The sequence below is a fragment of the Gossypium arboreum genome, chromosome 2 (genome assembly GCF_025698485.1).
Source record: "Gossypium arboreum isolate Shixiya-1 chromosome 2, ASM2569848v2, whole genome shotgun sequence".
In the NCBI taxonomy this organism is placed as follows: domain Eukaryota; kingdom Viridiplantae; phylum Streptophyta; class Magnoliopsida; order Malvales; family Malvaceae; genus Gossypium; species Gossypium arboreum.
In genome coordinates, this window is record NC_069071.1 from 43750557 (window position 1) to 43763948 (window position 13392).

The 13392-nt window shown below is 37.7% G+C and overlaps 1 non-coding gene across 1 annotated transcript; it reads right to left on the reverse strand.

The window, feature by feature from the left end:
* Positions 1-12300: 12300 nt before the first annotated feature.
* LOC128289684 (small nucleolar RNA R71) lies at positions 12301-12407 on the reverse strand. Its single transcript, XR_008279329.1, has one exon. It is a non-coding gene; the product is annotated as a small nucleolar RNA R71 (small nucleolar RNA).
* Between the last annotated feature and the right edge of the window lie 985 nt (positions 12408-13392).

Sequence of the window (13392 nt, forward strand, 5' to 3'; positions counted from 1 at the left end):
TGACGCCTCCTACTTGGGTTAGGTTGCGTATTGATGCAAGAAGGTCGAGTTGTGGCCTATGCGTCGAGACAATTAAAGCCACATGAGAAAAATTATCCGACCCATGATCTCGAATTGGTCGCCATCGTATTCGCCTTAAAGATATGGCGAAATTACTTATTTAGTGAGAAGTGCCATGTGTATTCGGATCACAAAAGTCTCAAATATTTGATGACTCGAGAGACTTAAATCTGCGACAAAGACGTTGGCTCGAGTTGTTAAAAGATTATGAGCTTGTCATTGATTATCACCGGGAAAGGCTAATGTGGTTGCGGACGCCTTAAGCGGAAATCACTTGTTTGCTTTCTGAGCGATGAATGTACACTTGTCTATTCTACCCGACAATGTGTTAGTAGCGAATTAAAGGCCAAACCATTGTTGACTCATCAAATTCGTGAAGCTCGTAAAGTTGACGATGAGTTGGTTGCAAAAGCGGGTGAGTGTGTTCCAAACAAGGAATCGGAGTTTCAAATTGATGATGACGATTGTTTGAGGTTCAGAAGTCGTCTGTGTGTTCCAAGGAATTCGGAACTTATTTTGATAATTTTGAACGAAGCCCATTGTAGCTGAATGGCAATCCACCCGGGGAGTACGAAGATGTACAACGATTTGAAACGTCAGTTTTGGTGGCATGGTATGAAACGAGACATCTCCAACTTTGTTTCGAGATTTTAATATGTCAACAAGTGAAAGCGGAACATCAAGTGCCTTCAGGGTTACTTCAGCCGATCACGATACCCGAGTGGAATGGGATCGAGTCACAATGGACTTTGTGTCCGGACTGCCATTGTCAGCAAGTAAGAAGGATGCGATTTGGGTTGTTGTTGATAGACCGACTAAGTCGGCTCACTTTATCCTGTCGTGCACGGATTTTTCATTGGATAAACTAGCTGAATTATACGTTTCTCGGTTGTGAGATTACACAGAGTACCGATTTACATTGTGTCGGATAGAGATCCGAGGTTCACCTCGCGATTTTGGAAGAAATTGCAAGAAGCTTTGGGTACCAAGTTGCATTTCAAAGACCGCCTTTCACCCTCAAACCGATGGTCAATCCGGCGGATAATTAAGATACTTGAGGATATGTTGAGATGTTGCATCCTCGAGTTCGGTGGTTCATGGGAGCGGTATTTACCTTTGATTGAATTCGCCACAACAATAGTTTTCAATCAAGTATTAAGATGGCGCCTTATGTGGCCTTATGCGGGCGTAAATGCCGTACACCATTGTTTTGGACCGAGCTCGGTGAAAGCAAAATTTTCGAGTGGATTTGATTAAATATCTTTGAGCAAAGTAAAAGCAATCCGTGAAAATCGAAGATAGCCTCCGATCGTCGAGGAAGTCGACGCGGATCTGAAGCGAAAAGACATCGAGTATCGGTGGGAGATAAAGTGTTTCTTAAAGTTTCACCTTGGAAAAGATACTCGATTTGGGCGCAAGGGCAAATTGAGTCCGAGGTTCATCGGGCCATATGAGATATCCGAACGAGTCGGTCCGATTCGCGTATCGTTTGATTTTGCCCCTGAACTTGAAAAGATTCACGACGTCTTTCATGTTTCGATGCTTGACGCTATAGATCGATCCGTCGCACGTAATTAGTCCATCGAGGTTGAAATTCAAGCCGATATGAGTTATGAAGAAGAACCGATTCGTATCCTAGCTCGTGAAATAAAGGAGTTGCGAAACAAAAGGGTTCCGTTAGTAAAAGTGTTATGGCTCAAACACGGATGGAAGAAGCTACTTGGGAACCCGAGAACTCTATGAAAGAGCGTTACCCAAACCTATTTACGGTAAGATTTTGGGGACGAAAATTTCTTAAGTGGGGAGAGTTGTGACACCCAAAATTGACCCTAGTCGGAAGTGGTTTGGGACCGCTAAACCGAGTCACCGAAATGTTTGAGCGTAATATTTATTGTCTAGAATATGTAATTATGAATGTGTGAAAATTTCAAGCTTCGATTTAGCCGATTGCATGTGAATTCAGTTAGTAGGACTTGTGTGACACTTTTGAAAAGTGATAGGATGATCTATAAGGACCTAATAGTGCATGTAGTCAAAGGGGAGGACTTGCATGTCAAATTTCCCCCCCCAAGTTCTAGTGGCCGGCCATGACAAGGGAGTATGGGCTAAACATGTCATGAAACATGTTTTGTTGGTGCATTAGGGAGAAACAATAAACAAATAAGTATGGGTAATAAAGAAAGAAAAAAAAATGTGTGTGTGAGTGAACCCCCCCATTGTCGTGTATTGAGGAAGAGAAAAGAAAAAAAATTGTTCATCCATTTTTCATTCTCTCTTGACCGAAAATACTAGAGGGGAAGGGAGGAATTTTGCTTCATGCTTGGTTTGGAAGAGGTTTGGCTATACTTGCATCAAGATTAAGGTATGTTTGAGGTTGTGCCATGAGATTCATGCATGTTTTTAGTGGATAGCTTGATGCTCTTGTTAGCCCATGGTTCAAACCTTTGTTATATCATGGGGATGGTATTTGGCCAAGGTGGATTTTGTGTTAATGCCATTGCATGTTAAATATGAAGCTTGCTAATGATATATGTGATGGTGGATTGATGGCTCTTGGACTTTCTTTTTAGTATTTTTGAGTAAGACATCAAGTTCTTTGTTTAATCATGACCAAAATTATGGTGTTGTGATGTATTCGGCCATGGTACATCCAAAGGTGTGATTTATGCTCATTGCATGGAAAGTAAGATTTGTGTTTTGAAATTATGTTCATGATTATTTACAATCAACTTGAGATTCGGCTCTAGCACATATATATGTATATATGTTTGTACATGATGTATTGGTATGACATATATTCTATTTCAAGGTGTATATTTGCTTGTGATGATGTTTCGGTTATGAAGTAAATGAGAGATGTGTGTTAAGCTACGATATGTAATCGTTAGTTAGTAAAATGTATGCTGTTTTGTGTGGTATTAAGTGTATAATTGGCCTCAACATGGACATGCATATTCGGCCACATGAGGGAAATTGGTGTGCATGCATTCGGTTAGAGGCAAGCATATTGATGCCTATTCTTGGCTTAGAAAATTCGGCTAAGAGGAATATTAACTAATGTGTTGAGTTCGATTCATGATTTCGTACATATGTGACTTTGATGCCTAATGAGTATATATATTGACTAAGTACCTTGAATTCCTCTTTCTATACTCAAATGATTAAATCGATTTATTTGTTAAATTAAGCTCAAGAGCAAAGGGGAACTAGATCCGACAAAGGGAAGGAAAAAGTGGTCGAATAGCCATTGAAATCGTTTGACGACATCCTAGGTAAGTTCTTGAGTAATAGAGCTTAAATTCTAAATTGATTAGATCATGTTTAAAGCAAATTAAAATCATGCTCTTTGTGTGTGGCTATTGAGCGAAATTGCAAGTGTGAAAAGTGCCTTGTGTTTGAGTTTTGCTATTGAAAATGAAATACGAATGTGTCATAATTGATTGATAATTGTGCTCGGTTATTGAATGATGTCGGGCTAAGTCCCAAGGCTTTGTGCTAAGTGACTATATCCGGACTAGGATCAGAAGGCATTCGTGCGAGTTAATAAATCCGGGCTAAGCCCGAAGGCATTTGTGTAAGTTACTAAACCCGGGTTAAGTCCCGAAGGCATTCGTGCGAGTCATTATAACCGGGCTTCGTCCCGAAGGCATTTGAGTGAATCGTTATGTCCAGTTAAATTCTGAAGGTACGTGATTCGAGAATGAGCGATCTTGCTGTAAAATTTTCAGTTAATACGCTTGAAAAATTCCAGCAATGAGGTATGTTCGTATGTGCTTGAATTAGTTTATTCCCTTCGAATAATATTCGCTAGTCGAGTAATGAGTTTCCAGTATTTGGTTAAGATGATCCCTTATGTATGAACATAGGGGTTGGAATGTGAAATGAGTAGGATATTGAGAATTTGTGCATATGAAATTATCCGTTAGCTTCTGAATGCTATGCTTTTGTTGTGTTGGAATTTCTTGCTCAAACTTACTAAGCATAAATTGCTTACTCGTTTTCTCTGTTTCTTTGTTTATAGATTTTGGCTCGTCACCATCGGACTCGGGATTTTTGGAAGTCGAAGTCTCCACACTATCAAAGCCCCCATTTTGGTACAATTTTGGTTGAACTTTGAAATGGCATGTATAGGACTACCCTTTTGTTGTAGGTCATGTACCTTTCGGTTTTGTGTAAACTTGGATAGCCATGCGAAAATGGCTTATATCGTTTTAGCATAGTACTATAATCGTTGGTATGTTGATCATTATGAGGTATGGAATTGTTTTGAACGATTAGCCATTGGAATGGTTAATCATGATCACACTTGTGCTATGTATGCAAAAAGGGCCAATTGAATCATGGAAATCATGAAATAGGTAAAGCCAACCTTAAAGGCAGATGCTGACAGCAGCAGTGATGTGGATGTGAAAAATCACTAAAAATAGTAGGAATGGTATTAAATAGTGAATAAATTCTGTAAATTAACCTTGATGAATCTACTTTCATATGGAAGAAACGAAACGGTCATATGAGTTATATGTTAAGAGATATTAAAGTTCTCGTGAAACAGGGCCAGAACGGTTTCTGGATCCCCTGTTCCGACTTTGGAAATTCATTATAAACTAACCAGAGATAATTAGGAGTCATACCATATATGTATAAATTCCTATTTGAGTCTAGTTTCTATAGAAACAAACGCTATCAGTATTGAAGCCCTGCACAGGGAGTTATTCGAGTTGTAACGCACGAAGGTCAGTGTAGTCGACCCCTGTAACATGGGAGACTTTAACTAATAAAATTTATTAATTGGATCGACCAAAAATTCTAGAAAAAAATCTGTAGATGTACATATGAGTCTAGTTTCAGGGAAAAATTACGAAACTGGTTTTCAAGTGGTAAAACCCAAGTTATGATTTTTGAAGCGACTAGTACACAGATTGGCAGCTTGTCTGGGAAATTCTCAATAAGTGGTTTGAAGCCTGTTAACACCTCGTGTTCGACTCCGGCGACGGTCTCGGGTTCGGGGTGTTACAACGGTTATCACAACCACATATCACAAGTGGATAAATTGTATGATTGTGTAGTAAATATTGGATTGGTCTACGTGAATCTCATATCTGTAAGCTAGTATTACTGAAATGCCCTTATAGGATAGAATTACTGAAATGCCCTTGTAGGGTAGAATTACTGAAATACCATTGGTTTACAAAATTACCAAAATGCCCTTGGTTTGTAAAATTACCAAAATACCCCTGATTTGTGAAATTACCGAAATACCTTCTACCTGTAAAATTACCAAAATACCATGGACTTATAAAATTATCGAAATACCCTCAATTTATAAAATTCCCAAAATACCCCTAATTTAGAAAATTACCGAAATACCCTTAATTTGGAAAATTACAAAAATACCTCTGATTTACAAAATTACAAAAATACCTTTGACTTTCAAAAATTGCAAAAATACCATTGGTTTGCAAAATTATCGAAATACCCTTGGTTTGTAAATTTACCAATACACCCTTGTAGGGTGAAATGACTAAAATACCCCTAATAGGTAAAAAGATCGTTCTACCCCTCTAGGGTATATGACTCATTGATAATACAATTTGATTGATTTGACTATGTTTTGGCTGAGAATGTATGATTGTGATTGGACTGTTGTGATTGTGATTTGTATGATTTTGTATGTCGTGTGTATATTTGTTGCATTCATATAATATTATGTTGCACATGGGTGGGGATTATGAAACAGAGGAAGAAATTGAGGATCGCATGGTTGCTTGACGACTGTGGATCCACCGATTAAGGATCGCATGGTTTCTTAATGATCGTGGATCCACCGATTAAGGATCGCATGGTTGCTTGACGACCGTGGATCCACAAGTGGCTTTTAAGCCCAATATATGATTATTGATGACTCTGTGTCGATCATAATTAACCGAGGCTGTGTGCTGACTATATTAACATCGTTGATGGCTATGTGCCTAACATGATATAGCTATCGATGGCTTAAAGCCAATTATTCTGACTATGGCTTTATGCCAACCTACAAATGGCTCTGTACGAACCAGATTATGGTTGTGTGCCAAACGTATTTGCCTAAGGCTATGTGCCAATATTTGATTAGCAGCTTGCTACAATGAAGGTAGTACCGTAACTGGGCGACCATTGATGTGTATCAGATGGGTGGGTCGATATTTATATCCCCACATGATGTGTACCGGAGGACGGAGTTGGTGTGTAGCGGTTGGATTATTGGGGTGGGTTGCACAACATTGCATGTATGATATTATTGTGATATTATTGCGATGTGGGCTTCGGCCTAACTGAGGCTAATATGGGCTAAAGCCCAAAGCCACCGTTATTGAATAGGGTTCAGGCTCAACCGTTACTGTATGCACTATTATTGTAATAGGCTTCAGCCCAGACTGATTCTGAATTTTGTCTGTTTACTGACTGTTACTCTAGTAAGGGGATTACACACTGAGTTTTCATAAACTCACCCCGTTTATTAACTGTGCAGGTTATCCCCAGCATTAGGTGGATCGGTGTCGTAGAGGGACTCGGAGATGACCACACAACTGCACATTTTTTTCTATTTCATTTATTTAGTTATGCACTTTGGTTTTTGATTTGGGTTGTATTAAGGCCTCTTTATTTTCTTAACTTTTTATTTGGAAAATTTATTTAGTATGCTTAATATCTGTTAGAAGTAGGACGCGGTTTTCCAAAACAATAATTGGTTTTCAAAATATCACGTTTCCGCAACTGTTTAAAATTAAGCTTCTGCAGCAAGTAAGGTTTTAAGGGAATTAACGTTTCACAAGTTTTAAAATATCCAGAGGTTTTAAATAGTAAGAAAGGTTTTCAATGAGCACATGGTTTTCAAAAAACACTTCAATGTGACATGCCAGATTAGGGCCGAGTATGGGGTGTTACAATAGGTATTAGAAAGCTTACACTCAAAATTTTGAATAGGGGTTTAGGCTACTACTAAATTTCGAAATAACACATTGAATCATGTCCACCAGCAGTTATTCCAAACACTCACAGATTACGCTTTCGTCAAAAAGTCAAAACCCCAAACTAGTTTTTCCTTGCCTTTATATCTATTCATAGAACGTCCTATAAAATCCAAAACTTCAACAAAACAATTCACACAACAATGCATTCAATAAGCAGCTAAGAACTCACCATAAGCAAAAAAAAAAAAAAACATAAGCTTACGTTCCCATGTACCCAAAACCTATAACATAGAAAAATTTAAATTTGAATATCTCAATCTACACTTAATATTTTCACCTAAAACCAGTTTTGTTCATCTTATAATTCACCTAAAACTAAATCTAAACCTCTAAACTACAATAAAATACTCAATTCATGGTATCGACTTTTTTGACATGTTTTATGGCTATTTCTTGAAAATTCATTAAAGCTCAAGAAATGTTTAACGAAACTTCAAAGTAAATTTGGAAACCTATAAATCATGTCAAAACTAATTAAAGAAATACTTTGAAACCACATTTTTACTCAAAATCTTAAAATCCACCATTAACGAGCTAAATTTTGGGTTTTATTCAAAACATGCAATTTAATGGCTAAAAAATTGGTTTCAAAGACTAAATAACATTTAAAACTAATGGGAAGATGAATTGTTACCTTACTTGATGAAAATCAAGCTTTTGATCAAAAACCCGAAAAACCTGAAAGCTTGACAATGGAGAAGTGTTTTTGTTTTTTTTTTCTTGGTTTCAATGGAGGTTTATAGCTTGAGGGATGATAAAAATCAAAAGAGATTAGGAGTTGGAATTTAAAATCATTTAGGAGAGTTGGGAGAGCAAAAGGAAGACAAAGACAAAACAAAAGATAAGCTTTTACGTGAATAAAATTGTAGGTGGGTGTTTATTAGGGTGATTTTTAAAATTTGGCTTAACTGCCTCTTAAAAACTAACAATTTTGACAGTTTTATAAATCAGTACAATTTTTAAAATTAAAAGTCTTTAAAACTTTTTCAAAAATTGATTTAATTTTTGAAAAACCATAGTAAAAAATTTAACAATCTACCATGTCTATAACACCTCAAACCCGGCCTAGACCTTATGGTCGAATCTGTGATGTAACATTGAAGTGTGAATTGAAAAGCATCATTCTGTTGAAAAATCCATACTATATATAAAAACCCTCGTGGTGATCTTTTACAAAACTTTAGGGTATCTTGTTCGTTGTTAAAAGCTCAAGTGGGTTTAGCAAAAAGTTTATTCATTTTAGGTTGTTATTGCACCTTAAAAACAAAGTTTTCTTGCTGAAGCTTTTAGTGTATGTTGCAATGGCGTGGTGTTTTGAAAGCATTTAATCTTATGAAAAATCGCAACCTACTTCTAACGGACTTGATCCAAGATAAATAAAACCCAAATCAAAAGTAAAACGTTAAAATGGCCTTTACATAACAAATACCCCAAATTAAATGGCTTAAAGATTAAAAGGTTAAAACAGAAACAAAAGCAGTTGTGTGGCCTTCAACGAGTCCTTCGCAGCACCAATCTGCCTAAGGATTACCTGCACAGGAAAGAAAAAGGGTGAGTTTATGAAAACTCAGTGTGCAATTCCTTTACAATAGTCAGTCAAATAGTAGGCAAATACAGTTCGGGCCTAAGCCCGTTTCAGTGGTAGTCCAGTATCAGTTAGGGCTATAGCCCATTTTAGTATCAGTGTGGGCCTTAGCCCATTTCAGTAAGCAACAGAAGTGAAACCAGAAATCCTACCTTTCCATCCTCTACACTCCACTCCGTTCAGCCCTGCACTCCATGTGGGATAAAATCGACCCACCCATCCCTACACTCCAAAATATAGCACCGGTTACGACATTAAACAGTAGTTATAGCAGAGCTGGTAGTACAGTAGACTTTCTTCAAATATATCAAACCCACCCCCATGCAACATGTCATGTCATAATATCATACGTGTATGCAAGAATGTCATGCTTGAATATAGTCATACATATCACAGGGGTATATCAATCATTTTACCTCATAGGGGTATAATAGTCATTTCATCAGTATGGGGTTGAGGTGTACTTACTGACCCAACAGTAGGTCCACAGTCGTCTTGAGCGACCCGTGCAACCTTAATAGTCAAATAATGATAATGGATCCAAAGCCCATAATGCGGCCCATGTGGGCCCATACGCCCGTGTGGCCCATAAAGCCCAAAAATGACCTTGGCCGTGTGAACTACACAGCCTGGCCCAATAATCTCCACATGTCCGTGTGGTTTACCCGTGTAGGGCCCATGAGCCTGTGGGACCCACATGGCGCATTTCGGTACGACAAGGCCCAAAACGACCTATGCTTATGAAATCGCTCATGATGGCCTTTACGATCAAACGCCCACATTTTATGCATTCAGATCAGCACACGAGTGAGCGTACACTCGTGTAGCGTCAGTAGACATACTTTTCAGCTTTTACTGATTAACAGTTATTGTAGTGTGATTACACACCTGTTTGTGAAAAAGTGCCAAACGTCCATGCTCCAAGCCTACATTCATTCAAGGTATTCAATCAGTCTTTAATCACTAGGGTTAAAAGCCCCTCTTATTAACACTTAGTCCCAAAGTGTTAATTGTTACCTGCCTTGATTGAGCAAATGCGATTTAACCCACTTAAACTGTTGTCCAAGATTGACTTTAAGATCCTTGGCAAAATTTGTATTACAACTTATTCTTGTTAACTGAGACCCTAAACAAAAATAACTTGAACCAAGTGAACCACTTACCGAAATGTAGAACTAAGAGTGGAGGGTAGCAGTATTCGGCCAACAACGAAAGTAGTCCCTTGACCGGAGGCACGAGATGGAACAATCACACCCCTAACAGTAATCGATAGAGAAAATAATTGTTAGAAGAAAGATCCTAACGGTAGAGAAACAAGAGGGAAAACATGAGCACATACCGCTTTATCATAGAACACATACTGAATCGAAATAACAATAAAAGAGTAAAGGGGAAAATATTCGGCTAATACAGAACATAGAAAGAGAAGAGAATCGAAGGAAAGAAATGAGGGAAAGAGAAGAAGATATTAAGTTTTACCAATGTAAGGGGAAATCTCAATAAAAGCCGAAGGAATAGAAGAAAAGAGGAAGGGAGTATTCGGCCAATGACCCAAGGAGAAGGTAAAAGTTGATAACCGATTGGAAGGTGATAAACCATAATATATACATATTTTTACCCCATGCTGGGCATATTTATGGATGATTTTTTCCTTGATTTTATTGAATTTGATACTCCTAATCCTTTAAATTCATGTTTTATACTTAGGCAAGCTTAGGATAACAAAAGGAGTGAGAAACGGGCCAAAAATGGACAAATTGGGCCTAAATTTCACAGGTCCTACACAATTCCACACGGGTAATCCACACGCCCGTGTGTGACACATAGGTAGACCACACACCCGTGTATCATGGCTGTGTCGACATTAATCCAAGTCAGAATTGAACACGGCCTGAGCATCTACACACGAGCGTGCCACACGGCCATGTCCCTGTCGAGCCCAAGTCTAGTTCTGCTCGGAAAAGGCTTATTTTAGGCTAATTTGGGCATTCAAAAGTCTATATAAAGACCTTAGAAGAGGATGAGAGTGACACACAGAGTTGGAGGCAGAAAATACTCGCGACTAGCCATCGAAATCACCTCGAAGCCAAGATCTACATCAAGACTGAAGATTTCCATCCAATTTTCTAGAAGTTCTTGTGTTTCTTTATGTTTTGTTGTTTTCTAAACTTTGAGATGTTTTCCATTATTATTATGAACTAAACTCCCTAAATACCTAAGGGAGATGAACCCTATGACGAATCTTATTATGCTTTGATTTATATGATAAATACTTGTTCTTATTCTTAATTATGAGTTTTAATTCTTGCTTTAATATTTCAAGACATTAATCCAGGTTTTTGATGTGCTTATTTAGTGGAGAAAAAGTCCCTATTTAAGAGTAGATCATTCATAATTGAGCGGAGTTGAATGCAATCCTAGAGATAGGATGACAGAAATCCGCCAGATTAGAGTCAAATCTAAAAAGGGAATCCATAGATCTAGTTAATGTGACAATAGGGGTTTTAATTAGAAAGAGATTTCAATTAATCAACTTAAAGTCAGTTATTCTTAGTCTCGAGCGAGATATTAACATAAATTAGGGATTTCTACGAAATAAGTCAAGTGACTAAATCATCTAAGTCAAAGGTAATAAGTGAAGTCTAGGTGGATTCTTTCTTGGGTATTGTCTTCTCAATTGGTTTTAATAAAGTATTTTCCAACTTTCGCCTCTGTCGTGATATTAAATAAATTAAAAAATTAGTTTAGTTTAAAAACACCCTTAAATTCTTAGGCTAGATAATAAAAAGAGAATGACTACTAGTACTTTTAGTCCTCGTGGATACGATATTCTGGTCTCACCATAACTATACTACTGTTCGATAGGTGCGTTTGCCTTAAGTCGAATTATTAGTTAGTTTCACGACCATCAAGTTTCTGGCACCGTTGTCGGGGGACTAAGATATTAGGAACACTTAATTTTTATTACTTTAGCCATTTGTTTTATTGCAATTTAATTTAATTTTAATTTTGTTTATATCACTAAATTTTCTTTTATTTACTTATGGCAGGGTTTTATAGTTTATGATTAGAAGAAACCCATCAGGACCTCTACTTTTTGATAGTGAGATCGAAAGCACAGCTCACAGAAATCGAAGAGATATAAGACAAAGCCTACGATACATAGAGGAAGGGCAAGAGGACGATATTCAACCCACAACTGAGGAGATGGCTGATAATCATAATAATCCACTACCTCCTGTGGCTATTGCGAACCCAGTAAATCATGATCTTGCTCCTCGTACTATGTATGATTATGCTAAACCTAGTTTAACAGGAGCTGAATTGAGCATAGTTAGACCTGCTATTGCTGCAAGTCATTTTGAACTAAAACCTAACACGATTCAAATGATACAACAGTTTGTTCAGTTTAATGGTTTGCAGGATGAGGATCCAAACACTCATTTAGCAAACTTTTTGGAATTCTGCGACACCTTTAAGATCAATGGCATTTTTGACAATGCCATTCGTCTTCGGTTATTTCCTTTTTCATTGAGGAATTAGGCTAAACAGTGGTTGAACTCGTTACTACAAGGATCAATCACCACTTGGGAACAAATGACCGAAAAGTTTTTGCTTAAATATTTCCCGCCGGCTAAAATAGCTAAACTAAGGAATGATATTTCTTCTTTTGTGCAGATGGATTGAGAAACACTCTATGATGCATGGGAGACATACAAGGATCCATTGAGAAGGTGCCCTCACGATGGGCTACCACTTTGGCTATAGGTTCAAACTTTTCACAACAGCTTGAATCCTTCGTCTAGACAGATAATTGATGCAGTTGCTAGTGGGACTATTAATAATAAGACACCTGAAGTCATTAAATAATTATTAGTGACAAGTCATGAGGACAAAGCCGACGAAAGCAGCCGGCATGTTTAACGTCGATTCGGTTACTATGCTCTCTAATCAGGTAGAACTTTTCAATAGAAAAATTGATGGTTTACTTGGTTCTTCATAGGTTCATCTAGTAATGCAGTGCGATGCAAGTGGAGGTGGAACAAGCAATTCAGAATACCCACCCTATAGCCACAACATGGAGAATGAACAAATGAATTATATGGGTAATAATCCTCGACCTCAAAATAATCCTTATAGTAATACTTACAATGTAGGTTGGAGGAACCACCCAAATTTCTCATGGGGAGGCCAAGGGAATCAGAGACCACCACCCCTCTAGGCTTCCAACAACAACCTTACCAGCAAGAGAAAAAGCAACCTTGAGGTGATGATGACAAAATTTATTTCAGTAGTGGAAACCCGTTTTCAAAACACTGAAACTGCACTTCAAAATCAGCAAGCATCAATCCAAGGGCTCGAGAATCAAATTATATAGTTGGCTAAGATGATTTTAGAGAGACCACCAGGAAGTCTACCTAGTAACACCGAACCTAATCCAAAAGAACATGTGAAAGCAGTTACACTAAGGAGTCGGAAAGTGTTAGCTGAATCTGAAAAGAAACCACCACAAGAAGCTGACAAAACCGAAGGAAAGGAGGGAAAACCCGAAAACAATGACAATCCAATGCCAAAAGAATACAAACCACCAATCCCATATCCAGCAAAGTTGAAGAAAGACCGCATGGATGCACAATTCGGTAAATTTCTTAAACTTTTTAAACAACTATATAATAACTTACCTTTTATTGAAGCTATATCGCAGATGCCTACATATGAAAATTTTTTAAAGGAGCA